A 26670-nucleotide genomic window follows, 5' to 3' on the forward strand; every position below is an offset into this window, starting at 1 on the left:
TGCCATCAGCAGCCCAAAGAGCGGGGCCCCTCAAGTCCTGATGTTTACCCGCATGACAGCCTAATCGTCACCGGTGGCGCCGTAAGACGTCGCACTCGTCACCTCCCCCCCCTGCATCCATCTCCGAGACTGAGACTCCATCACCCCTAGAAGCATCTTGCGAGCAACAGAAGCTATCCAAGCAGTTATTACCCCCCAACACTGTTGGCTGTGATTGCAATCACATGTCCACATCTCGCCTCCCAGAAGCTTTGAGAGTTCTGTTTGATTTGATTTTGTAGTTCTTTTTTCCTCCCTTATACAAACAGGGAGATGTACACAGAGACTCGGTGTTTTGCTTCTCTGGCTGTCATAACAACACAAGACGAGATTTTAGGCTGATACAATGCGAAAGTGAGAGAAAGCAAGAGTGAGGAGGGTGGCTGTGCACATCCAGGGACTATTTTGGTTGTCATTGTAGTCCATGACAGGACTACAAGATAAAGGAAGTCAAAATCCTGCTTATTTTGAATGATGCCTGCCACTTTCCTAGCAAGTGGCAGCGACGGGGTGGTTGTCCTGGGCATTGAAATTAGAGGCCTGGGGGCATCCAAATTAATGCAGGGGCCATTCAATCAGTGTGTGAACAAAGATTGTGAATTTGGATTCTGTCGAAAGGGCCTAAAGCATATTTGTAGTTTGGTAAACCAGGAGCTGACCTTTCATGAAGAGACATCTTGCTACACAGGCCGGTCCACTCTAGACTCACAGAAATAAATCAAACCACAAAGTTAATTTCAAAGTCATACCGCATCATGTCAAATTTATTTTTGCCAAAAGAACTGAAAGCCACCACAATGTTTATCTGATAGGGACTCACATTCTTCATTGACTTTTTGTCGTGTTTAATTGTCTTTTTTTTCCTAGGAGGAAGCAAGAAGCCAATTAATTTTGAATAAAGTCTGAGGCAATCTAACTTTAAGTTGACTGCGGTCACAGGTCAGGCTGAAGCAGTTCACGGTGTTCCGCTGCTAATCAGCTACTATTCACTGAAATGCCGAGCCGCGTGGTGTTTCAAGTTGTGAATGCAAATGGAACAAGTTAGTAGGCAATTGTAACCGGCACATTGTGCTGCATCCTTCCAAGCGGTTGAATCCGCCACGATAATTACCATCATTTACATCCAACGGGAACCGTTTGCATGTAACTAAATGATCATTATGTTTATAGTTATCAAATGTCAAGGTTCTATAGGCGCCACTTAAGCGCCTCCTGTGGTATTGACTTTTTTCCGTAGATGTTAGTTGAACAACTGTTGTAAAATATTTTGGGGAAAAAAAATAACCTCTTTTTCTCTGAAATTAATTCACTGTTAATTAAATACTGGCCATCGCCGCCTCCAGGACAATCTCATGTGTGGTTGATTTGGCTGAAAGCTTTTGGGAAAAAAACAAAGATAATTTGATTTTTAATCGAAATGTAAGTGTTGAATCGGAGGTTAAAGGAAGGTTAAACAAAAGTAATCTCACATACTTATTATCGTTGCATCGTTCCTTTTATTTGTATTCTAATCTGCCTGCTAATTCTCATTTTTTCCTCCCGGGCGTGGCTATTTTTAAAAGGCATCCCATCTGGCTGGTCTCGATGGCAATATTGCCCGATGAACTTTTGTTAAATAGTAATGAATCGTCTCTCCGTCACAGGTGGGCGGCGCGTCTGACTGACTCGTGTTAACATCTTTGTCGACCCGCTACACCTGCTCTCGCCCATTTCTTCCTCCACGCCTGCCAATCCGTTGGGCAATCACGTCATGTCAATATCGTCTATCAATCTCGCTATCCATCAAAGAAAAAGTCCTTAATGGACATTTCTGATAAAAATGTGATTTACACCGAGTTTGATGTTCTAGCAAAAGAACAGAAAACCTCAACGCTGGCAAAAAATAAATAAATCGGAAATGCTTCTGTGCAGAGTTTAATTTGTTTCGTCCGCTACACTGCGAAAGTATATGAAAGGCAAGGAAAAAGAAAATACACGTTACTCTTCAACATGACACTGAACTGAAATTGGATCCCGTGGAGAAGTATGATAGGAGGGAAATTAACATTTACTCCTTCCGCTTATGGTGGCAGCCATCATCCTTGTCAAGTTTGCCGCGAAAAGTTACAAAGGCAGGAAAAAAAAATAACAGACGAAAGAAACCCTTTCAAAGCGTTTTTCTTCTTCCTATGCCTCCTGTGAAATTAAGAGCCACGTTGCACACCACTTCCTTTCTGTTCGCCTACGTGGAGGTCGCGAACTGCAATTAAATCTAAGAGAAGGCAATCTGCATGATACTGTAATTTATTCTTTGTGAAACTTAACCTCAGCACCCAAGCGGCATCAAAATATTTTTCGCCGGCAAATGCTGTGACCAGATGTATGTCAGCGATCAGAAATATTTGTGGGTCTATCATACTACCAAAACTTCATATTGCTAAGTGAAAACTGATGTTGAGAGCTGACTTGAATTTTTTTTTTCTTTTCTCTCAGGGACTCAACAATTATCTAAGTGGCATGACAGAACGTCCATTGTCGTCTCCGTCGTTGTCCCCGGCCGCAAAACGGCGATGTCACGGCGCCCACGTCGCTGCCGATTTCTCACGGCAACATCTGTTATTGGGAAGCGGCTTTGCCAGCGCCCGCGGGGTTTACAACACGTTGCCAGATCTTGCCGAGCGCGTTCTCCGATCGCCGGCCAAGCCATGGAAAAGCGCATTTCACACTGAAACACACCTACGCGACAAGTGGGCGAGATTAGTGACAAGAGGCTTAGGGCATGAAAAGCACAAATCTGATTTCTCGTCGCATCGCGGCACACCCGCGGCCTCCGGATCACTTTATTAGCCGGCTTTGACGACAAAACGACGACAGAGACAAAGCTCGCAAGCCTGCATTAGATCGTGGCAAAGGTACTCGCAATCAAATGTTTTTTGTTTTTTTTTACTGTATTTGGGTTTTTGGACAGGTCAAACAAGACAACGCACATCGATGGCATTTTATTCAGGAGTGGCTCTCTCAAGTTAAGTCAGTTCTCCATCTCAGCCCTCGGGTGGCTTCATCGTGGATTAGCGGACAATATCTGTCTCCTTCCGAGTGCTTCTGTCCGTTTTAATCAGCGCTGTCGACTTGACGGGCAGGTGGGAAGGAAATTTGGCAGGGGCTGCTCGCGAGGTTAATTGGCAGTGGGAATAATCGGCCGCCTCGCTGCGTTTGTCTGACGGGAGGGAGGTCTTGGAGATGTTTTCCCTCGATTGATTGCGAGGTTGAGATCCAAAATACTGCTGCTGTTGCGCAATTCTATGAATTGTGCTGAGACGTACTTTTTGTGGAGCGCGATATGACACTGTGGACACGACTAGCCACCTTTCAAAAGAAAGTAATGTTCGGTTTGGATGCGATTCTAACCTGAACATGAGAAATGCAAAAAAACAGAGATTCGGGACTCCTACTTTGGCGTCCAGTCACTACTTGTATATTAGTTGAACATTTGTGTGTGTGTGTCTTGTGTTCATCTATTAGCAGTAACTCTCTCTGAGATTAAATTGGATACTGCAGTGAAAGTAGTGATGAATGAGGGCCCCCAGTTCGGACTGAGTAATTCTTATTTTCCACAGGACGGCAAGCTGAGGCAAATGTTTTTTTTTTTTTTTTTTTTATTGCTGCGTCTGCATATGAGTGCTGTAAATAAGCCAGACATTAAAATTTGCATTCCATAAAAGAATGGAAGCAGGGGCTCAGACAAATATGAAGAAAACATTAGGAGGACATTTACATAGCATTTACAAGCAATTTAAAAATAAAATAAAAAGGGGAGCTTTTTGCATGTTGGCTCGGCTGATGTGAAACGACGTTTTCTTTGCGTCCGCCAGCAGACATTTTTGATGAATTTTGTGATTTAATCCGACAAAATCTGCTCCGCCGGGAAAAAAAAAAAACTTGTTCCCATGAATAACAAACACCCTGACAAAAAAAACAGACAATATCCGGAAACAAACGGCAATGCGCAGCAGTAAAAAGGAAAAACTATAATAATAGTTTCAATTAGCATAGTGGAACCTTTTTTTTTGGGATGAGAATCCATTCCATCAAATTTTTAAAATTTTGAAAAAGGTTGAAGTGACCATTCCTACCAAATTTATGTTTTTGTGGGATCTCTAGTTACATTGCTAATCTATGACATCATCGACAACTGTGACTATCATATTAGTAGTAGTGAACTACAAAACCAAATATTTTTCGTTTATTTCTTTTATTTTCTGTGGAATTATCCTTCATTTTATTACAACAACATATATATGTATATCAATCAAACCAAATCCAAGTCTTTGCATGTTTGAGATGAGACCGCAGATCTTTTTCTTTTTTTTTTTGCCCAAAAGACAGCGCTCCAAAAATAGATCCGTGCCGCAGTCAAGTCACGCCTCATCATCACAGCCCGACAAGCGATTAGGACGTTAAGACTTATCAAAATGGGTCTCTTTTCCCATTAAGAAGAAAATAACCAGATAATGAACATTCTAAGTAATAGAATTAACTTCTGCAACGACTTCATAATGCAGAGGAATTGTTGCTAAACATGCCCAATGTCATCTCTTGTCGAGTAATTTAGCGCATTATGGTGCGCAGCTGTGGGACGACGCTGCGCTCCAGCGGACGAGAGCAAGTCAAGCTTCCATCTTGGAGCCAAACAATGCACCGCCCGCCCGCCATTAGCGTCGGAAGAGCTCATCGGGCGTAACGCACCCATCAGCGTAATCATTACGGACAGGACATGCGGCTGCTAATGATCTTCTCTTAATCACATTTAATCAGGTAATAATGATTTTTGAGTTGAGAGATGACGGGCCGGTGCGCCGCTTTCCACAAACGGGCTGATGACTTGCTAGAACAGTATTCCGAGTCATACTTTTTATCTTCTGTAAAGAATATTAGTGGCGTACTAAACAGCTGAGACGAGGTTGTGGTAGTGAACACTTAAGACTGCAAGTCAGACTCTTTAGAACGTTACTCTAACGCCGCTAATTGGTGCACGGCATCCTTCAGAAGGATGGGAACCAACTGCCGACTAATATTACCGCGACACCCGAAGCGGATTTGACAGATTTTTACCCCCCCCCACCCCTGCTGAAATTTAAATGTCAAAAAGTTTGCAAAACAAGCTGCAGTTAAAACTTTTAATGTGACACACGGTGAACTTGCCAGCAGTTTTGCTGAAACAAGTTTGAAATGGAAAGATTGAACGGAATTTAAAAAAAATAATAAAAACTCCGCCAGCGAAACACCGCGTTAATGAGTGTGTGTATGTGTGTGTGGTCAAGGCAGCGGCAGCCCGGTGTCATTCGCAGGTGATATAATGAAGGCAGACATGCCGGACAGTGGTAATGGCGGCGTAATGGTGCCACTCTCGGCTCTTCACACAACACTCGGGCTCGAGGTTTATCAGATGTGTTTGCCTTAATGGAGACTGAGAGGATTTAATGAAGTACTACAGCAGACACCATCCCAGTCAAATGAATTAATATGCCATCAAAACGCCTCGTTTTGGTCTTAATCTGATGACACTACAACTAATCTCAGATCCCATTACAATCTTATTATTCATATAAAAAAACAGGCAGTAATAATTTGAATAATTTCAGGGATCTCAAAGAGATGGATAAGTTCTTTTCAACAAACAAGTCTTTTTTTTCTTTATTTAATTTAAGTCAGGCAGACTTCCAAACTTCCTGTCCCGTACTAAACGCGATAAAAAGCAACGTGGCCTCGCCCACTCGGTGGTCTCGTAGACTGCCACCGAAGCGTGGCCTTTACTAATTGTAAAGTCAATGAAGCATTCTTAACAGATGCCAGTGGAACGGCTCCATTAGGAATTGGGGTGGGGGGGGGGGGCGGCTGTCATCCACATATCACTGCCCCGGGAAGCCAAAGTGTCATTATCGCGCCGCTCCGACCGCATCTATGCGCCCGCCAATTTCATTCTTATTAAATGCACATTAAAAGTGGAGATGGATGGTCTTGCTCGAGTGGACTTGGCGCTTAGCAAAGACTTTTGGTTCTTGGACTCGGCGGACCACAGTCTTCCTAAGTGATGACCATTAAGTATTCATAAACGGGAAACTTTGATTGGATCCGTGGAGCGTGATCGCGCCGCAAAGTTGTTTTTCCGCCAAGGCTCCTGTCACAATTAAGCAACTTTTACACGGCGACCGGCCAAATAACCTCAAGACCTTTGATGTAGCTCTATTTCTCCCAAATAAACGAGGGAATAAAGATGGCCTGAGAAAAGAAAGTAAGAAGCTGCATTTAGCAGATAACTAACGTTACTCCCCTCGAGGAGGGCAAGAGAAATGGGTGCCGGCTCCTTTAGTGTATTAATAAAACAAACAGGCACAATTGGACGCATTTTTCCTCAATTAGCACAAACAAATACAAAACATTAACCGCTGCACGTTTCAGAATGTTTATGAGCGCCGTCGCTGCGTAAATGACTATTTGATCGACTATTACACAATTAGCATGCAACAATCATTTTCTGTGTCTGCCATCCAAAACAAATCAGAGAGATATTAAGCTATTACATCCCAGTGAGAGCCTGGGCTACATTATTGCGTTGCTTTTGTGGTACACAACAGCTTTGCCATTTTTATTTTTTTTTAAAGGGCCACAAAACAGGCGGCATTGCCATACGCCACATGGCGGTCGTCACGGTTGCACGGCAAGGCCCTTTGAGCATGTAGCGACAAGCGACCCGCCCCTTCGGGACGCCACCGCAACATACCGATGTTAATATTCATCGGGCTGCCACACACACACACATATTCGGAGATGATCATCGCCGTATACGACAATGCCCCTCTGATCAAAGGAAGCTCATTATCTCACTGTCATGCTGCAGAGTTGGTCTGAAAAAAGAAACCCAATCAGTAGCGGCTTTCTCCGCCGTCTCAGCGCACCGTCTCCTTTGGTGGGGCCACACAAAACCGCATTTAAATCCCATCCTTTTCAACCAAATCAGATCTGAGCGCCGGCTCAAAAAGCACTTAGCTTGCATTAGCTTTAGGTGAACAAGTGTGTCTGATTTATGTCTAAAAGCGGACATTGATTCCACCGGGACAAAAAGCGCTGTCGGTTCGACGGTAAATACCCGCAACGTCTAATTGCTGAGCGGGATGTGAAATCAGATTGGTTGCTAACTGAAATTTTGGCGGCTCAAGCACAAAAAGGGATGTTTTGTGGTTGCTGTCGTCCTTTCAGATTTTTCACCAAAATTCTTTGTCTCAGACTCAAGAACCATTGTTGAATATTTCAGTACTTGGATTTCAGGATCATCCTGAAATGTCACCCCAAACAAAAATATTTACAAGAGTCCATCCATGTTGGATGTCTTTATTTTGTGCCCAGGTCATGTCCACGAAAGCCAGGCGCTTACTGATGACCTGCTGCTTTCCCAGAAAGAGAGATACGAAGAGCTAACAGCAAAGCACAAGTGACAGCTGCTAAAGTGACTGTACAGGATCAATAAAAATAAATAAATGGTTGAAAGGGGGCAGAGTCTGGGCGGCAAGGAATCCATTAAAGAGTTTCTGCTCATGACAGGGTTCAGGCCCCAGTTACTGCGCAGGTTCTGGAAGTGGCCTTGGACTTAAGATATGAACTATCTCACCTGTACTGTTTAAAAAAACAGGACAGCAACACATGGAAATCAACATGTCTGGAATTTTTTGAATACTGGCAATCTGGTGGCTTCAGTTCCTTAGGAAGATCCAGATTCACAACCCTGGTAGTGTTCCAACATCCGCGGCGTTCTGCACACAACAATTGGATAGAGCCTCTGATAAAGAGGTAGACTCCTGAAGTCATTCCTTCATTTCTCCTCAGCTTTTAACCAAAGCCCAAAGTCACCTTGCGAGCAAAACACAATCCCAATCAACCCGCTCAACAAAAGCCGTTGGATTGCAAGAGCGCCCGGCCGGTGTTCCCGGTACAGAGGATATTAGTATAACCTGATGAATCATTCACTTTGCTCTTCTATAAATTATCACGACTACAGACAGAGAAGTATCCAATCGTCTTGTAATCAGGGTTCCAGACCTCCGCACTTCAATATCTTGCCTCGAATATCATTTAATATCAATCAAGATCTATCTCTGACATTGAGCAAGTAGATTGGATGAAAATTGAAGGGTGGAGAACTAAACTGATTATGTACCTTTGGCATTTGACTTTTACAACTTTGAACATAAAACGTGCCTTTTTGGAAGCGATTACGTTTGACCTTTTGTGATTGACCTACTCATTAAAAACAGGTACTTATTATAGTACTTGGTCAGATTGGGTTCGAATCATGTAATATAATATGGGTCAAGTGAATCATTGCAAGTCATTCTATATTTTACACAGCTAGAAATCACCAAAAAATAAATCCAAAAGTACAGTTCTGTTGTCAGAGTACATAACAGGCAACAAACTGTGGCTTGTTTGATGTTCAATGCAGCGGTGAATTTGTGGGCGCAGACAAACGAGCGTCCGAAAATTAACCCGATCCAAGCAGAGTCCAATAATTAGCTTCTACCCCTATTTCCGAAGTCGGCATACGACATAAAAGGATTTTAGGAAAAAAACAAACAATTATAGCCTCGGTTCTGGGTGAGAACATGTACATCTTTGTGTACTATAGATTTCATGTCAAGCGGTGACTAATAATGAACTCCAGCTAGCAGCACACACAACAACAAAAAACAAGATCCAAATAAAAACAATGGAGCATATCAAAGTGATGTTTCAGCACTGGTTCAGCAGTCTTGGGAACACACACTGACACGTTGGCGAACATCTCTGTGAACAAAAGTGCTGTCACATTCATCTTTTTCCAGAGATTGCGCTCATGTTCTGAAGTGAAAGTCACAGGGCCAAATCCAATAGTGCCATCGATCCGTTGTGTTACATTACGGCAGGATTCTGTCTTTTGCCAGCTGTTTTTATTCTCGTTTATTTGCCTTAATTTAATTTTACTTTGCCACGCCACTCAGCTAATGGTCTTCAACGTTCCCCCAGAAGTGCGGCCCTCCCGGGATGTTTTCAGAGTAATTTGGTTCCACCTGAGGAGACGCACATGCTCGCTCAAACGCACGATCGATATTAATCGACTTTGCAGAGGCTGAAGTCCTCAAGCGGACGTTACGGCGGGTGAGATCATATTTTAGCTGGGCTGAAGGGTCGAACGGCGCACACGTGGTCACCCGCAGTGTTATTGACGACGTGACCTTGAGAAGCTTCTTGTGTCGTGAACTTATTTCTCTTTCCCAGAGAAAAACGCAGAGCTTCGGTTCCAGCCCTGCTACGACTTTCTTCTTCAGATTCCAAGATCAGTTCCTATCCGACGTGTTCAAAGCGGCGGTTGCTACAGATGAAATATGGATCACTAATGAGGCCTTGATTAAATGTTAAGCGCAGCAGGAACACTGATCTATTTTACATATCTAGGTGGCACTGATGTTTTCCGCATAACTCTACTCGCTAAAATTCTAACAGGATTACTGGAAGAACCAAGATTCCATATGCGATATCACGACTGAGCCAGTCTTTCAAAATTCAAACAGTTTAACGAGGTTATAAACCGTATTTTTTTTTGCTTTTGGAATGCCGATAACTTTACGAGACCTTTTCATTAAACGACTACAATAAAATCACAACCTAACCAATAGCAGCTGATGCTATTTGGATGGTTCTTTTCAGTCTTTTGATCCACCTGCGAGCCTCTTCTTGACAGATTCCCATTTAGACGACGGCGGGGTGGTGTCAGGCCACCGCTGATTGATGCGATTGATCGGCAGCGGCACACCCAGGATGCGGACAGGTGAGGTTACCGGCCTGTCACTCAGCCGCAACGCTCGTATTACTTATTCAACGTCTGCGATTAACACAGCCGTTTTTCCAGACTCGAACAGAAACAGGTTCCCGTCGTGTCATATTCCAGAATGCCCGAAGTGGTCTACAATCTATTTTGTTTTGCAGAATTTTGATTAACTGGCATCAAACGGGATCCATTAAAAAAAAATAACTGCTGTAGAAGTGGTAGCCCTGGCCTCTTTTTTTTTTTTTTTTTTAATACATTTTATGACCAAGGCGAGTGGCTGGACTTTTTTTCCCCTAGCTGTCCACCGCACACGGTTAATGATCCCTTCAGGATACGCTTCAATGTACTGTTTTGCTATTTGTTGAAAAAATGAAGCCGGAGTAGGACAGCTAGGATGAAGGCACGCTCGTGCTAGCTGAACAGTTGGAGTCATGCTGCAAAGCAGAGATAAGACGAAGCCCATCCCATTGTTCTCTAACCCATCAAAAACAACACACGAGTTTTATTGTTAGTGCTTTTTTTTCCCACCGTCGAAAGCAAATTTCACCTCGCAGCATGTCATTTTTATGGTTTTGGCTTCCTCGGTGGCCAAACGCCATAGACGAAGACGATTGAAATCAAGAGTGCCCAACTTTCTCAAAGTGAGAGCTGTTACTATTTGAAGGCTTTGACACCCGAATGCGGTCAGCCTTGTTTTTGTTTGTGTATTTTAAAGATATTCCGTTTGCATCGCTAGCTAACATGAACGCTCTCTATCTGAGCCGTACAGTCGGACGCAGGGGGCACCGGGAAAAAAAAAATTAAGAAGCTATTTTCCACTCTTCTGCTGGCTTTTAATGATCACATAAAGACTTAATTTATTCAGGGCTTAATTTATTTCTGCAAGCGTCTCCAAGATGCCTTGTTTATTGTTGCTAAGAGCTTGCGCAACACTACAAAGCTCGACGAATTAAGACGGTTGACGATTATAAGTCGTTGCCGAGAAAAAACCCATAAGAAACCAGAGAAAAGCTGTGAGGTATGTAGCAGAGCTCAGTGGGGTTCATGGCCCAAAATCCTCACCGCCCTCGTTATCATTGCAAATAGGGTTCATTTTTCAAGCCCACCACCGCTTGTGGCCCCTCAGAACTCGCCCGAGTTGATGTCTGTTCTCGCTTCATCGGAGCGCGAGCGCTCGGGCCAATGGGCACCCGCCGAGCAGCTTACATCTTAAGTGTGTCGCGCTCCGGATGAAGCTAGCGAGAGGCAACATTCAGACGGGTAAATAGAATTTGTGCAACCGTGAAAAAGATAGATATCGTCGAATGGTTATCATACATACGTATACAAATTGATTGAAAAGGTTTGAGTCAACCAACGGATTTTATGTTTTGAATTAAAATCGGCTATATGTACACACTAACTGGTGCAATATTGTAACTCCAAGTGTAGTAGCAGGGTCAACAGCGCTTTTCACCCAATTTTAGCTGCGATAGCTTTCATCCCATCCGTGACCCCGAGGAGAACCAATGAGCGCAAAAAAAAAAGGATGACTGGCTGACATTAGCGGTTGATGCCATACTAAACTTAATTCATGAGGTCACCATGTGCTGAGTCTCTCTCTCTCTCTCTCTTTATACACTTTAACCAAGCTGACTTTTTCCACGTTTGCCCCCAATGGCCAAATGCACCAAGTTTAAACGGTACTCAAGAGCCTTCTGATAACTCTTTTTGCCATTTTCATCAGTCACCCCCCACCCCTGCCTGCATCCCACCTGAGCGTGCGCTTTACAGAGAGCCCGCGAGAGTGATTGAAAATGTGATTTTCAGAGTGGCTCTAAAAGAAATCAAGGTATTTTGTAAGGGGGGTTGATATATTTGAACAAGGGCCGTTCGGGGCGTATCCACATGCCGGCCATTTGTGCCACAGTTGCGGTGAAATTGCTTTCAAGAGGGATGCTCTTCAATGATGCCTTTTGGGGATTTTATTTCATTGCGAATCTCCAAAGATCGCAACCTGGCCTTCGAGACCATACAGTGAATTAAATCAAGCCTGAGTATCTCGTCGACACATATGACTGGGAATGGATTACAATGCGGTGTCCATTTGGATGTGCAATGATTCAATTACTGAGTACTAATTAAAAATGATATGAGGCTCTATGAATTTAAATAACGAATGTAGTTCAGTCTGATCCTGCCGCAGCAGGCTTGAGGTTTTTCCCATCTACAGTAACATGCAAAGCTTGTTTATTTACCATTACGCCGTTACAATGGCTTGCCTGGTGAGATTAGCGTCGCCATGGTAACGGCTGTTTTCGCACCACCTATTGCTAATGATACCGTTGCCATGAATGAGTCACGCAAAAGCAACAAACGGCCAACGCAACTTGCGTCCTGCACATTATCATTCAATCACGCCGATTTAATAAAATCAGCCCTCCCCACCTTTCATGGAATGTGCAACAAGGCGAAGAATACAAAGCCTGCAGCAACATATATACCGTAGATTAGAGCAGCCCCGAAACAAATCCGGATTCGTCCAACCATGTTTTGCGGCGAGTCTAGCACCTTACACCCTCCACGTCTGGCAACACCTTTGGAGGAGGGGCTTAAATACTTCTTTGCTCATAAAACAGCGTCTTCACTTTCCGAGGACCCTCGAGAGAGTGGACCTGAGGAGGAGTTGCTGACCTCCTTTTAGCGTCAAGAGCGTGCTTACATCTCGGCGTCGTTAGCCAGCTGCACGTCGGCGCGCAAGAAAACTACAAATTGTCGTAACCCGATTTTGTTATCAACTGAGCAATGACAATAAACATCTTAATTTGAATTTCATATCAAGTATGTTGCTTGCCAAGGAAAGAAGTAAAAAAAAAAACAATCATATGGGATGTTAAGACAAAAAAGGAATGCAGAACAGAGTTGTTACGAGAGACGTCTGCTCTGAAGCGATACGTTTGGAAAAAAAAAATAAAAGCTTGTTAATATCAGACAAAATGTATTGGATAAATGTTTGAGGAGGGAAGCTGTGGGGATGCCGCTCGACGCGCTCCTTGGACACAATGGACGCTGAAATGTTAAAACGAAAGGCCCTCGACGGGAATATAAACACTCGAGCGGATCTCGATGGAATACTTTGAAACGTCTGCTTTTGCTTTCATGTCTGCACATTGAAAAGAAAATATGTATATAAGCGCGCAATCATGTTGAATGAGTGGCGAATCTTTAGGCAGTGCACTCGCCATGAATCATTCATCCCTTCGAAGATTTCTACTTTAGTTTCTTCTCGCCACTCGATAATTAGAAAGATGACAAGGTTTCGGCGACTTGGGCGTCAGTATTGATGCTTGGACTGAATGGACTGGACGTCCTCGAGGACGAATCCCTCACTCTCCCCCGCAGAGCCGCGAATGGAAAGCGCTTAAGATGTTTTCACTCGCAGGCGTCGCAGAGGCCCTCGCGGGAGCCCAGTGGCGAGCTCGCCGGCGTCTGTGCTGAGAATATTCGCAGGAATCTGACGGAAGGTCCTGATACGTCCTCGCGAGCAACACGGACGTTATCGGCAGTGGTGTTGAGAGCGGCGAGGGTCCATATCACAGTTACAAATCTACACGGTACTTTAAGCCCACCCCCCACGAAACCATCCAACTGACTTACTCTGGGTGAATTCTGGCTTTTTTTACAACAAGACAAAGATGTGATGATTAATTGTACCTTTAAAAACCATTTCATTGACCGGCGTGGATAAACGAACAAAGACGCATCGTTTCAAATCAATAATCCCTTCTGGATCTCCCGAAGCACACCCGATGATCTGAAGTCACACAACACCACCGTTTTGAACAAAGAGCGGGAGTGAAAGCGTTATTTGCCATTAGAGCAAACGAGGCCTTTTGTCAAGCCTTGCTTAAAGGATCACTAATTGCTCTCATTTATTTAGCCCTCAAAGCAGGAAATGGGGGAAAAAAAAAAAAGGTGAGCATCGATTCTCATTAATGCTTCTTTTCCTTCCCGTTGCGGGTTGGAATCAATGAGATGCCACCGACTTTATGATCTTACAGTACGGACTGTTCCTTTTTGTTTTATACAAGTGAGTACTTTAGTCCCACCTGAGCGTGGCTGTATTGCACTCCCATATGGTATCACGGCCATCCATGCTTGGTAATTCGTCCGTCATGTGTCAACATATTCTAGCATCATCCCCGTTTTGCCCCGAGGCGCCTCTCTCAGCGCAAGGCCCTCCCCGCTGACCTTCTGCAAGAAGATGCCCTTAGCAGAAGGCGAAGAATTCCCAGAGGTGGGCGTGAGCGCTTGCTGGAGCTCCGGCAGGGAATTTTTTTAAGTAGTGGAAAGCCCATCAGAGATGTCAATCCAAAAATAAATAAAAAAATTGTGTCAGAGATGGATCTTTGCCGCTGTGGAACATTCAGTGTCCGATGCAAATTACTGTTTGCGTTTACAAAAGGTCGTCAAGAGTTTCGAGAGGGGGGGGGGGGGGGAATACAAGCAATTACTCAAGATGCTTGATATACTTTTGCAACCACCTTCCAAGTGACTTCCAAAAAATACATACACAAGCAAAGCAGCGATTTAAAAGTACTTGGATCTGATAGTCACGACTAATCGTATTTCTCAATCTCAATTTTATAGGGATTTAAAATCCAAAGATGTACGACTGTGGTCCGTCCACCTCAGCGGCTGGCTCGACTTTGGTCAAGGACACGGCGGAGCGAACGGGCGCCACATGGGACGTTTGGCTTTGTCACACTTGGGCGTGAAATCGACAGCTGACTGACAGCCCCGGCCGGCTCGGGCGGGTATACACGGGCGGACGGCGATTTCAAGATCAGCCCGGTGACCGCTACGGATCGGCGTCCTCGTCAAGTACGATGTTTGGCACGCCAGTCGCCGGTGGAGACGAAGGTCAAGTACAACTGATGACTTAGAAGATGAGAGCTCATCCCGTTTTAGTGTCAGTCCAAGTGAAATCAAGACAAGGATAAGTTTTTCTTTCCAGAAGCTTTCTGTGTGGCTTTTCATCCTTTGCACAATCCGATAAGGTCAAGCCAAGATGACTACAGGACTCCGATACGTCAATAATGGCCAAGTTGATTCTTGCTACACCGCAGACTCTTTTTCAGCAAAGCACAGAGCCCCGCCCCCTGTTGGGAGCAGGATCAGGGCACAAAGAGAAATTTCCCGACGTCTACAGAGAGAGAAGTTTGTTGTGAAAGTGAGAGAGAGGACAAGGCGCTTTCTGCCAACAAGCTTTAAAGTAGAAATGACGATTTCCTGGCGGGAGAACGCTCGGTGACAATTTTTCACGGAGCTGAAATGCCAAAGCGATAAATGAACTGCTTGTTAATGCATCACAGTGGATCGGAACAGTCGCCAGGGACCAAATGGCAAAGATTCTTTTGATGGCTTTCTGATATTTGATTTGGGTTTTTTTCCACACTGACATACAAAGGCAGAGATGAAAAAACTATTTTTTTAAACCTAGCGTTCAACTTTTATATTATGCTCAAAGTAGGGTGACATAAGACTAAGTATATGTCAACATCAGACATCCCTGATCGAAAGGATGTATTCACTCAAATTAGCTTTCCTTTTCTTTTTGACTTGTGTAATCCTAAATATAAATTTTGATGAAAAAGGCTGAAGGTAAAGCATAAAACGGCTTGGCTTTCCTTTCGTCACCTGCTCCCTTATTTTCAATTGTGCTGCTCTTTAATCAGAATCTTGTAAATCTCGGAGTAACCCTCCTAAATCCCCGCCCGTCTCCAGAGTGGTTATGTATTAAGGCCCTTAAAGCTCAAATTACGTCCCTCGTGTTTCTGTGTACTCATTAAGAAGCTTTGACTTATTTCTCTTTTTACGTTGCCGCCCCCCCAACCCCCCCGAGGAAATGTGAAGGTGGCCTCTGGCGCAGGACGTCCATATTTGAGCGGATTATGAGCCGTGATGTGTAAATTAAAGCCGTGACGAATCGAGGGGGAGTCTTTTTGGCATTCCATTGAATAATAATTGAGGTAATTAACTGAGGTAAATTGCTATTTAGGCTGTAATTGGGAGGCGGATGACATTTGAAGTTCACGCAGGACTGAGAGGCAGTCACCCCGAACCGCGCATTAATGGCCTCCGCCAACTCTCCAATTAGTTTTGGCCTATCAACCTGCTAGATGGCGGCGGCTTGGTTAGCGACCGACCTGGAAGTACGACGTCGGCGGGGTCGCTTTAGAAAGAGCCGCCGGAGCCTTTGAGCTCCATTGCGGAATCTGCACAAGGCAAAATTTCACACTGGCGGGGTCTTTTAGCAGATATTCCAAGCGGCCGCAAAGGAATAAAAGAACACAATCGATGGGAACGTATTCTCCAAGCTAACAAAGAGCGAAATTCAATCAGCTCCTTGTGTCTTTTTTTTTCTTTTCAGCGACCGGCGCTGTGAGCCCAACATCATCTGGATTTAAAACCGCGAGCCGTCCGACAAAAGATTTAACAAACAGTAGAGCAAAGATCTCCACCAAGGACGAATAGTTCATGAAGTGAGGGAATGATTTTTGGCAGAAAGTAATACCTAGTACCTTTTTTTTCCCCTTGATTAACCTCATTTGGTGCTGGTCGGTTCGCAGAGGCAGCAAAAGTACTCACACCCGCTACCAAAGTAGAAGTACATGAGTGAAAATAAACGAGTGTATAAATGTGTGTTAAAAGAAAATGTTTTTAAATGGCCTTGAATATTTTTGCAGTCTTGTTTTGTTTAAGCTGTCCGCTCGAAGCATCAATCAATCAATCAACAAACCACATTTGGGTCAAGTAACCCAACTAACCTCACCGCAGAAGCAGACAACTTCAAAGCTGCTAAATTTGTGGTAAAAATTCAAGGAAGTGATCTGGGTCTCATGTTATTAACTCGGAAAATAACCAGTCTGCCGCAGATGATGGAGTCATTCATCAGCACTTCCAAAATTAATTTAATTAGGCCGACAGAGTAATTACTCTGCTTCGTTTTTAGCAGAGTGAAAAAGGGGGAAGATTCAGCAAAGCATGAATGTAAATTCACGTCACTTAAACACATGAAGACGTGCAGTCAGAGTCACTCAGGTGACGATGACTCAATTTGCCGCCATTGGATTTCTCCTCAGAGTCTCTGCCTTTTTTTAAGTTAATTTGCCTGACAACAACACAGCTTTTCCCCCTAAAGCTGACTGGTATCGAACCTTGTCTGAATTGGCAGCCATTAGTGAGATTGAGAGTCTTGTGTCTTGTCAATTTCATCAGATGACGAGCATTTGATGTGTCTGACTTCTAAACCCTCCAGGGTTAGGTTGGAATGACAGAATGGAGCCTGTTTTCTGTCTGCTACTAGTAACACATTACAACCACCTCAAGCTGCTCGTGGAGTCCCGCAGGGATCGATTGTCTGACCTGTAATCTTTACTGGCTAACGCTGGTAGATACAGCCTTATCTTGAAGGTCCAACTGTTGTGGAGTATTTAGGACCACTGTGATGTAATCCAAGATAGCAGCAGGATTCTGGACCAAGTATAGCTGTAAGATTGATTTTTTTTTGTTTAAGTCTGTTGCTGCTGTGGTTGAACTTTTTGACTTTTAGGAAAACAACAGTTTGACTCAACTCGTGGACAAAGAAGACGCCATTCGCGTGGGAATACATTAAGCAACAATTCCGAGGTCATTATTTCTCATGTCAGTGATCTCTGCCTTCAGGAGCATATAAAAGTCCAAACACTGCTGGAATGCTAACAATTATGAAGTAGTCTTTCTCCGTACCTTTCACCATAAAGAGCCTTTATTATCATAAATACCACACTGCCCTTTGTTTTTGTTTTTCTGTCTTTAAATCCAGCAGAAATTTGGATGTTTATGAAGCATTGAGAAGTGATTGAAGACTGCGAGTCCTCACATTGCCACTCTTCTGCTGTACTCGCGTCACTCTGTACTTTTCTGGCTGGAATAGTAATGAGCAAAGAGTAAGTCTATAATTTTACTCCCTGAAAGGTCTTTTTCAATGTTGACACATACGACAATTGGCAGCGGATCAATAGAAGTGATTACAGTTGGCCCTCTAGGGAACCTAATGAGCTATTAGCAGGCGGGGAATTGTTGACCTCTTCTTGTGTGGACGAGGGGTCGAGTCGGATCGGTACAGTGGATGTCCGCTGAGGAATAAGCGGTGGGAATCCTGCCACATTCCGACACGGCCTCCACTAGGGGAGGGGAGGGTGGCGCTTTCACAGCCATATTGCATGTTAGCATGTGTAGAATGCTCATACGTGATACATTTGGAGTTCATACTTGAGATCATGGGTTCCCAAACAGGGGTCCCTGGACTCCTGGACATCCGCAAGCTGTAGCTTAAGGGTCCACACAATAACTTGCAAGATGTTCAACCATTCAGACAACTATCGACCTTCTTTTTTTCATCTTTATTTCCTTTTATACAAACTTGCTACTTTTCGTCTTGCCTTCCCGCCTACTGACAAATTCTATCGATTTTTGAAAAACACAATAGAAAATTGATTGTATTTAGTTTCTGCCTGAGAGCAGCTGAGAAGGCGTCACCATGTCAGCTTCTGCAAACAAGTGTGACGTAAGCGAGCTGTGACCACCACTGAGCTTTTTGTATCAAACAAAGCAGCAGTGCGCGCCTCACTTTTATTTGACTCGTTGCCATCTGTTCAGCACACGGCCGCCTGAGTGGTAAATATGCCGCTTAAGTTCATTAGGCGTCGGCGAGAACGGAGGGAGTGTAGTAATTATGGTGGGACCTACGCGCTTCCATCCGGCGAGCCGTGGACTCAATTAGGGGCGCAACAACGGAATGTTAACAGGCTCATTAGAGGGCAGGACACAAAGCAAATGCCACATTTTCATTGGCTGGATGGCATAAAGACAATACGTTAACGACATGATGCTATTGCGGAGTGGACACACGCGAGACGGCACTTTGGAGCTTGTTAGTTTCATTGTGGACCGCAGATTACTTCTTCTTTCTTTTCTTCCATTCCTTTTTCCTCCCATTCTACCTACCTGTCATCCTTCCATGTGTAATTCTTCCTTCCTCCCTTCCTTTCATTACATACCATCCCTGTTTCCTTATTTCCTCCCTTGCTACTCTCTCCTTTCTCCCTTCCTTCCTTTGACAGGAAGCAGAATCAAGAAAAATCCTCCCTCCCTGGTTGCTTTTTGGTTTCCTCCGAGCGCAGCAGGAACAATCCTCAATTCCGACGCTCATCCATCTCTATGCAGTAAATCCGCACCACTGCAGTGGCAAAGTCTCCTGTGGGCAAATGCGCCCTTCAGGAATGAATCTCGGGAAGAAGCAGAGTCTCTGTGCAGTGTCACATGCCGCTTTATATGCAGTGTAAATCAGCAGTTCTTAAACTGGGGTGCCGCAAGCTGTAGCTTGGGGTTCTGCAAAATAATTTGCAATAAATTACATCATATAATTTTTTAAGAATGCATACCAACGTCTCCCTGAAGGAGAATTTCCCTGAAGGAGTAATCCCAAGGGATTAATAAAGTTGAGTCTAAGTCTAAGTCTAAGTCTAAGTCTACATGGGAGAATAAAACCGACATGATAAACCAAATCCTCCACGCTTTCTTAGCTTTGGGAGGGAATAAATAAATAAATTCAAAACTACTGGCAAGATTGGAATGTGGCCTCACTTCATCTACTGTAAACAAGACGGTGTAGCGGCGGCTGCTACGTTGCTAGCAAATCTGAACCCAGACCTGAGAGCCACGAGGCAGCAGTGCTAAACACTTAACCACCATGCCAGCCTGTTAAAAATTTGACTGGAACAAATTGGGAATGGCGTGTCGCGCAAATGTTATGCTGGGTGCTGGTAATTTTGCAAATGAGCGCAAAGCCACCATATTTTTGCCATCTTTAATCGTGACACATGCACATCTGAGACGGACTGTCCAGAAAACACTTTCCAACCCCACTGGCATTTAGGGGGGTGCACATATTGGTTGACATTTGCATTACGAGAGGGTCCTTGAAATTTTTTTCGCAGTTTGAGAACCTCTAACGCATGGCATACATTTTTATCCTTCATTCCTTCATGCAAAAAATAAATAAAAAAGTCAGGGTGACTTCATTACAAAAAGGATTTGTTTCCCCCGCAGTAAAATGCAAATGAGTGCCCGCGGCTACACGGTGCATGTCCACGCTCATCTCTCTTCTCCAAACACAGCTGAGAAAACCGGGAGCGGAGCATAACAATTGGACCAGAACGTCAGGTTAAACATTCCCAGCTGCGCCCCCGCGCCTCTTTAGTGGCGGGCAAATACTGGATGCAGATTAGACACAGAGGATATTTTGATAGGCAACTGGCCTGGAAAAATCAGGCCGGCACCACGTGACGAACGTCAGAGAGAATGTTGACAATTTGCTCAGAATGTTTGTTAACACTGTGCTTAAAAATTGGATTTTTTATTTTTATTTTTTTAAACTATACAATGAACCCCGCTTCACATGGGGAATTGGGTTCCAGCCAGCTCGCAAACAGTGAAATTCACCATTTAATTGCCTCCTTATGAATACAATGAATTATTTTTTCCATCCTTATCAAAGGGGAAAGATGATTTGAGTGGGATCTTTTTGTATACATAGGAAAAGTCAGGTCCAAATATTCAAGCCTTGTTAGTATCATTCATCGTTTACCGGTCTTCACACACTGGGTCACTTAAGGGCCTACTTACGTTTGTTTAATTGCATTAAAAACCTGCTAGCAGTTGCACACATGCGTATTATCTTGAGTAGATATGATATAATACAAATTTTTACATGTGCGCTTGAATAACTGTGAGCAAACAATGTGTAATTGGACATGCAGCTGGCGCTAATTTCATTGAATAAAGAAGTCAATTTAAAACAAGAGGCGCCGGATCCATTAACTTTTTTATCAAATGACATTCGGTTGTTGTGTGCGTGCCTGTGCGAGTGTGTTCTTCATTAAAACAGCCGTATATGAAATCCAATAGAGAGTGGAGGCTGCGTTCAGCACCAAGGACAGTTCCGTTTTGTTTTGTTTTCTTTCTGAGAAGAACAATTTACTGAAGTCATACTCCAACATATGGCACTTTAAGAGATGGTCACACTACCCTGGGATTTTTTATTATTATCAATTACATTAAAAAAAGAATATGTATTCGTAGAATTAATATTGTATTCGTAGCATCATATGCAGCTAGCTAACTATCGATCCCGCTGGCAAGCTAAATAAATAATTTATTTCCCATTTGACATCATTTGTCCATAGTATAACTAAAAGCAGCAACACCAAGTATACATAAATTCATTGTGGACTATGCAGAAAAAATGTTTAATGTTGCATAGTAAAAAAATAACAAGATTAAGTGTGAACATAATAACACATAATAAACACGGGGAAAAGAATGAAGCGGCATTGCAGCTTGTTACCCATCTAATCTTCATATTTACTCATGCTCTTTCTATTTTAGTCAAAATGAAGGGAACCAGTGGTGAATCAGAATAAAAAAACATATGCGCTTGAAATATGCAATTACCCCTAACAAATGATTGGAATGTGTGCAACTTCAAGCTGCTGCTGGCTGGCTGACTGCCTTCATATTTAAGAGCTGATTTGCTGGGCATTGCGGGGATCACGTTTATTTTGCTATTATTTGAACGAGGATGAGGATGAAGATTATTCACTGGAGCTAAACACTGTTTTGATGACTATTTCTAGTTATTTTGCTTTCCTTATCAAGTTTAAGGCATTAGGTTGCGTTGCTGTCAATGTAAATTGAAGTTTCCAATGTAGCATCCCCCCCCTCCAACAAAAAAAACTTCAACTGGCCAATATGTAAAAAGGCATCAGATGAAATATTTGACAGTTGATGCCGTTACAGTATGTGAGTGGGGAGTTAACCCGAATTGAATTCATTTGTCCTAAGAGCGGCCGGGTGGTCGCGCCACCCTCCTGATATTTCCGGTTCTGCCGTACCGGTGCGCTGTAGTTGACATGCAGCCCGTCGTGTCGCCTCCATCGAGGCGGCCAGTAGGCCGCGGGGAAACAAACAGAATTATTGATGGCCGTGAAATATTGATTCGGGATAGATGTGTGCGGGCTAGTGCCCCCTTTACTAAAATACGACACGGGTTATTCAGCAGAAAGTGTGCAGAACGCTGAAATATTAATCACGGCTCTGGCGGACGTGGCCGTGAGTTAGCATCGTGGAGGTGGCAGTAAATAAAAATAAATGCATACAGTGTGTTTAGGAATTAAATGTATGGCCTCGTGAGAAAGAGCACGAGCATGGTCTTTATTATTGTAGCGCCGAAGAGCTGTGAAGTCTTTTTCTCGTAGACACGAGACATTAGTCACTATGGATCACTCTGGTATTGCAATTTTAATATTGAATATTTTTATTAAAATGGGGGAAAAAAATAATATTTTAATAATATTTTATAATTTGATATTATATAATAATATATTTTATATGCATATATCATATTTTGGGTTGGAAATTAATATTTTGTACATGACTTTGGTGGTGTTTATTCAATTTAGAATCAATTTCAAAAGTTATTTGGTGAATTTGTATCTATACAAATGTTTGTTTTCTTTTTAATTGTGTTGCATGCATTTGATTATAAAACTTGCATTAGTTTTTTTTCAATATGATTATTCTTTTTTAAAATGAGCCTTTAATCCTCCAGGTAAAGTATTTGATAACAGAATTTTAATTGTTGTGTGTAGTAGATTTATATTATCTAGTAAATAAACTTATTTTCATTTTGCATTCCTTACTACTTTTTCATTATAATTTTGAAATGAGCCATGATTTGTTTTTGACCTTTCCCCTTGCATTCACCCCAGCACTTACCTTTTCTCTCCGTGCACTTACCTTTTCTCTCCGCGCACTTACCTTTTCTCTCCACGCACTTACCTTTTCTCTTTGTTGAATTTTCATTTCATTCACAACAGATTTCAATTCTATAACTACTTTTATAAAAATGCTTTTAAAAGTAGTGTCAATGTGCTACACAGCTGTATAACAGATGACATGAATGGCTGACATGACTCAAAATAGATGGCAGCCTGTTATTTGCACCTACCTTCAATATGGAAGTGGCGACATGTTCACGCCGCATTAATCAATAAAACACGCACAAGTCATAAAAAGTCTGCATTGCCTCAGTGATAAATAACACCACCGCTTACTTCCATAAATTATCTGCTAGTGTGCAGGCATGTGCATATTTTAAAAGTGCGTGGATGGTGATGGTGGTAACGAGAAGCGTGAATTAGGGCAGGAGCCTACCTGGAGCAGAACCAGAGGAAGCTCACAACGGGTCTGGCATTATGGAAATGTCAAATGAACTCTCCCAAGACTTCCTGGTTGCCTCCATTCAAATGAACACACCCTGGGGGCAGAAACAAAGCCTTCAAAAAAAAGCACAGAAAGCCACTTTTGACCTCATCAGGACAACAATGACAAAAAAAGCATTTTAAATTGGTTAATGGCAGTCATTTCAGCCTTTTTCATACTGGGGGAAAATGTAAATTACGACTGAATTAGCTTATATAAATTAGTATCGATAGAAGTTTTTCATATTCACATCAACACGAGTGGACAAATATCCTAAGGCTATCAGTAAAATTAAGAACACAACAAAAACAATTACACTCTCGTTGTACTTTAAAATACAACATATATCGTCAAATAAATGCTGACAAACATTTTTTTAACACACTAACATTTTTATGTTTCAGTCCCTCGCCATTGAAAGCACAATATTTCAACCGTGGTCAATTAATGGCAGTCGGTTGAGGTCATTTCACTTACCTGACTAAGTTCAGAAGTTCTTTTTCTCGTTCGGTGTTCCTGTTTATTTTTAATTTCATATTTCATCGCCGCTGTGATTCTGTTCATATTTATTCTACTCAACAGTACTTTTGCTTACTTGACGACTTCCTTCCTTGTACGGTTTTCTCTCATGTAATTTCTCTTCGCGCCAAAGTCGGCAAATTACTTCTTCGTTGGTGTTTGCTTTGTTGTATACTCGACGTGTTATCCGCATACATGCACCATACTGCCCCAAAGAGGCCAATGTGTGCATAGCAGCAATATCACCGTAAACCGTTCCACTGGCGCACACAAGTTGTGTTATTGACGTTTGCTAGGACCTAAGGTACTTTTGTTACTTACGGCAATCACGATAGTTTCTTGAGTTTGCTCCTTAGTTAATTATTGATTGGGATGGCGCACAATCCGACTGAATAGTGTTCAAACTTTGAGACGCAGTGTGAAGTCAAAGTGAAAGAGTAATGATACCGCCTTCTTTTATTTTAATGAGTCGCTCGGCACTTTTATGAGTCAAATTCAATCGACTTTTTTAACTCTCACACAAGAGCACTCACATCGGATGGATGGATGGATGGATGGATGGATGGATGGATGGATGGATGGATGGATGGATGGATGGATGGATGGATGGATGGATGGATGGATGGATGGATGGATGGATGGCAGATGAAGAGAAGAATATCCAACATGTACGGACGTAATAACAGTGTGGATGACGGCAGATAGAAGGATAGTTTGATTGATACATTACATCCTGGCGTGAACAAAAGAACGAACAAATGAATGACACTAATCAAGTTTGCGTAAGCTGGCACCAGCTCGGCAGCGTCATGTTGACTGTATTTTTGTGTGTGAGTGTTTTTGTGAGTTTTGTGTGTTGCAGGTGAATCATGTGCAGGACGTTGATGGAGTCAGCTTGTTGTTTCCAAGGCTGCTGGCAGCATCCCGCAGGCTTATCGTGGCTCCGCAGAGACGCTGGCTCATTCTTCTGCTTTGCTCCAAAATGACTTTCTCATCATCTTCTTTTTCCTCTGCAGCCCCTAAAGCTCAGTTGTCAGCGGGAATCACCGCGGCCAAACTCTGGAGTCTGATGGTGGTGTGACCTTGACACACACTAACAATATGAACAGTAAAATTCATTAGCACCATTCTGGAATTAAAAAAAAGATTTTTCGTAATTAAAAACAAATATATAAAAATGAGAATTTCCCCCAAACTCTGTTATTTTTTAAAAAGACAGCAAAAGTTTTTACTTGTATATAAAAACAATACTTTTAATCTAAATGAAATGTGACACTATCTCTGGCCTATATCGACTTTCTGGAGCTGGGCAAAGTACACCTAATCAATACCCAGCCCAAATCCCTCTTCCCCCCAGCCAAGCAGGGACACAACATTATGAATTGTTCTGCAAAACGCAAACTCACAACATCAATAAACGTGAGCTGAAGTCGGCCGGGCGTATCCGCTGCCGGCAATTCGCCATTAAGGACCAAAACGTGTCGCCGTGGGCTTGATGCATGGAAGCACGGAACCTTACTTCTCTCGAGAAGAGAACAGAAGCAGTACCATCGGGAATTTGTTCCATTTGCGCCACTCGGTTTGCTCTCGGCTTCCATTTTCTCGCAATTACCTACTTAGCCCTTACATACTGCTTGTTGTCCATTTGCACCGAGCCAATTTGAACATAGGCCCAGAAAATCCTTCAAATAATTGAACATGTCAATTCATCATCAAGAGATATTAACAGAATGTGTTCAAGAAAATGTGTGACAAGTTGCCTCACCAAAACACAAAACATTAAAATCATAAAAAAAAATAAAAATGTCAACATAAACACGAGGAGTGGATTTGACGCGTTGTTTTTTTTTTTTGCAAAAAGTGTTCCCAAAATGAAAAATCACCAGCACCCAAAAAAAACAGGGTAATTTGTGAGGTTTAATTTTAATCTGCATGACTTTAGTATTTTTTTTTACACACATCAGATACATTGTTAATATTTACAGCAAACATGATAATAAAATAAGAAAAACAGATCATTTTTTTTTCTTTTTAACTTCACATGACGTCATCATTCCAGTAAGAAGCTACTTGGGTTCTACCCTTGCATAAATGCAAAAAAAAAACAGAGTAAGAGGAAGGTGTGTCGGGTCTAAAAATAAATATACATATTTAGAAAAATAAAAGTTACAGTCTTACAAAAAAAAATACACAACGGGAAGTGCAGTCAAAAGGTTTTGAGCACTAAACGTGACAAGAAAACTAAAGTTTTGACACAATGACAAAAAAATAAATGCCACTTGAAGCAGACTTAATAACCCTTATACTTACATATACATACATAATCATCATCAATGCTAGAATAATTGTGTCACAAATAGAAGACAACAATGTGTTTCAGTGGTACGCTAACAAGCTCCTCAGCAGGAATTCATACTCGCTCTTTTAGGAACACCCACTTAAAGAAAAATCACTTTCAACACCTTTTTTTTTTTTTATCACATCAGCACAAACACAAATATATATTTTTTTCGTATACATCCGATATGGCAAAAAAAAGGAGCGAGCAAAAAACAGTAAATAAAAGCCAAAAAATTTGCCATGTCGAGAGTTCATGTCTGTGTTTTGTTTGTGATGTATTTATTAGCTTATGTATGGTTTCCAATGTAGCGTCACAACAAGTGACGCTAAGTGCTTCTGTACAGTCGCAGGTTTCGTCAGGAAATAAAAGTAAAAATAGTCACAAACTTGACTGACATCTGGTACATGTCGCTAATTTGCCTTTCAAATTGTTGTTGACTTTCAAAGACACCGAGATGATGTTTTAGCCCCAATTATACTTCTAAAGATAATGCTAATTATGTTCCTAACTAGCAAAACAATTTCAAAGTCATTAGCTGTTCCTCAACCGGCAGTGTTGTCCGTCCTTGTGAAATGTCGTCGTCCTA

At 42.6% G+C, this 26670-nt stretch overlaps 1 long non-coding RNA gene across 1 annotated transcript; it reads right to left on the minus strand.

Moving 5' to 3' along the window:
* Nucleotides 1-7379: 7379 nt before the first annotated feature.
* LOC125972448 (uncharacterized) lies at nucleotides 7380-24021 on the minus strand. Its single transcript, XR_007482813.2, has 3 exons — nucleotides 23702-24021; nucleotides 23177-23279; nucleotides 7380-7826 (listed from the first exon to the last, which is right to left on the minus strand). It is a non-coding gene; the product is annotated as an uncharacterized lncRNA (long non-coding RNA).
* Nucleotides 24022-26670: the final 2649 nt, after the last annotated feature.

This window comes from Syngnathus scovelli, chromosome 7, assembly GCF_024217435.2.
Source record: "Syngnathus scovelli strain Florida chromosome 7, RoL_Ssco_1.2, whole genome shotgun sequence".
Lineage (NCBI taxonomy): Eukaryota > Metazoa > Chordata > Actinopteri > Syngnathiformes > Syngnathidae > Syngnathus > Syngnathus scovelli.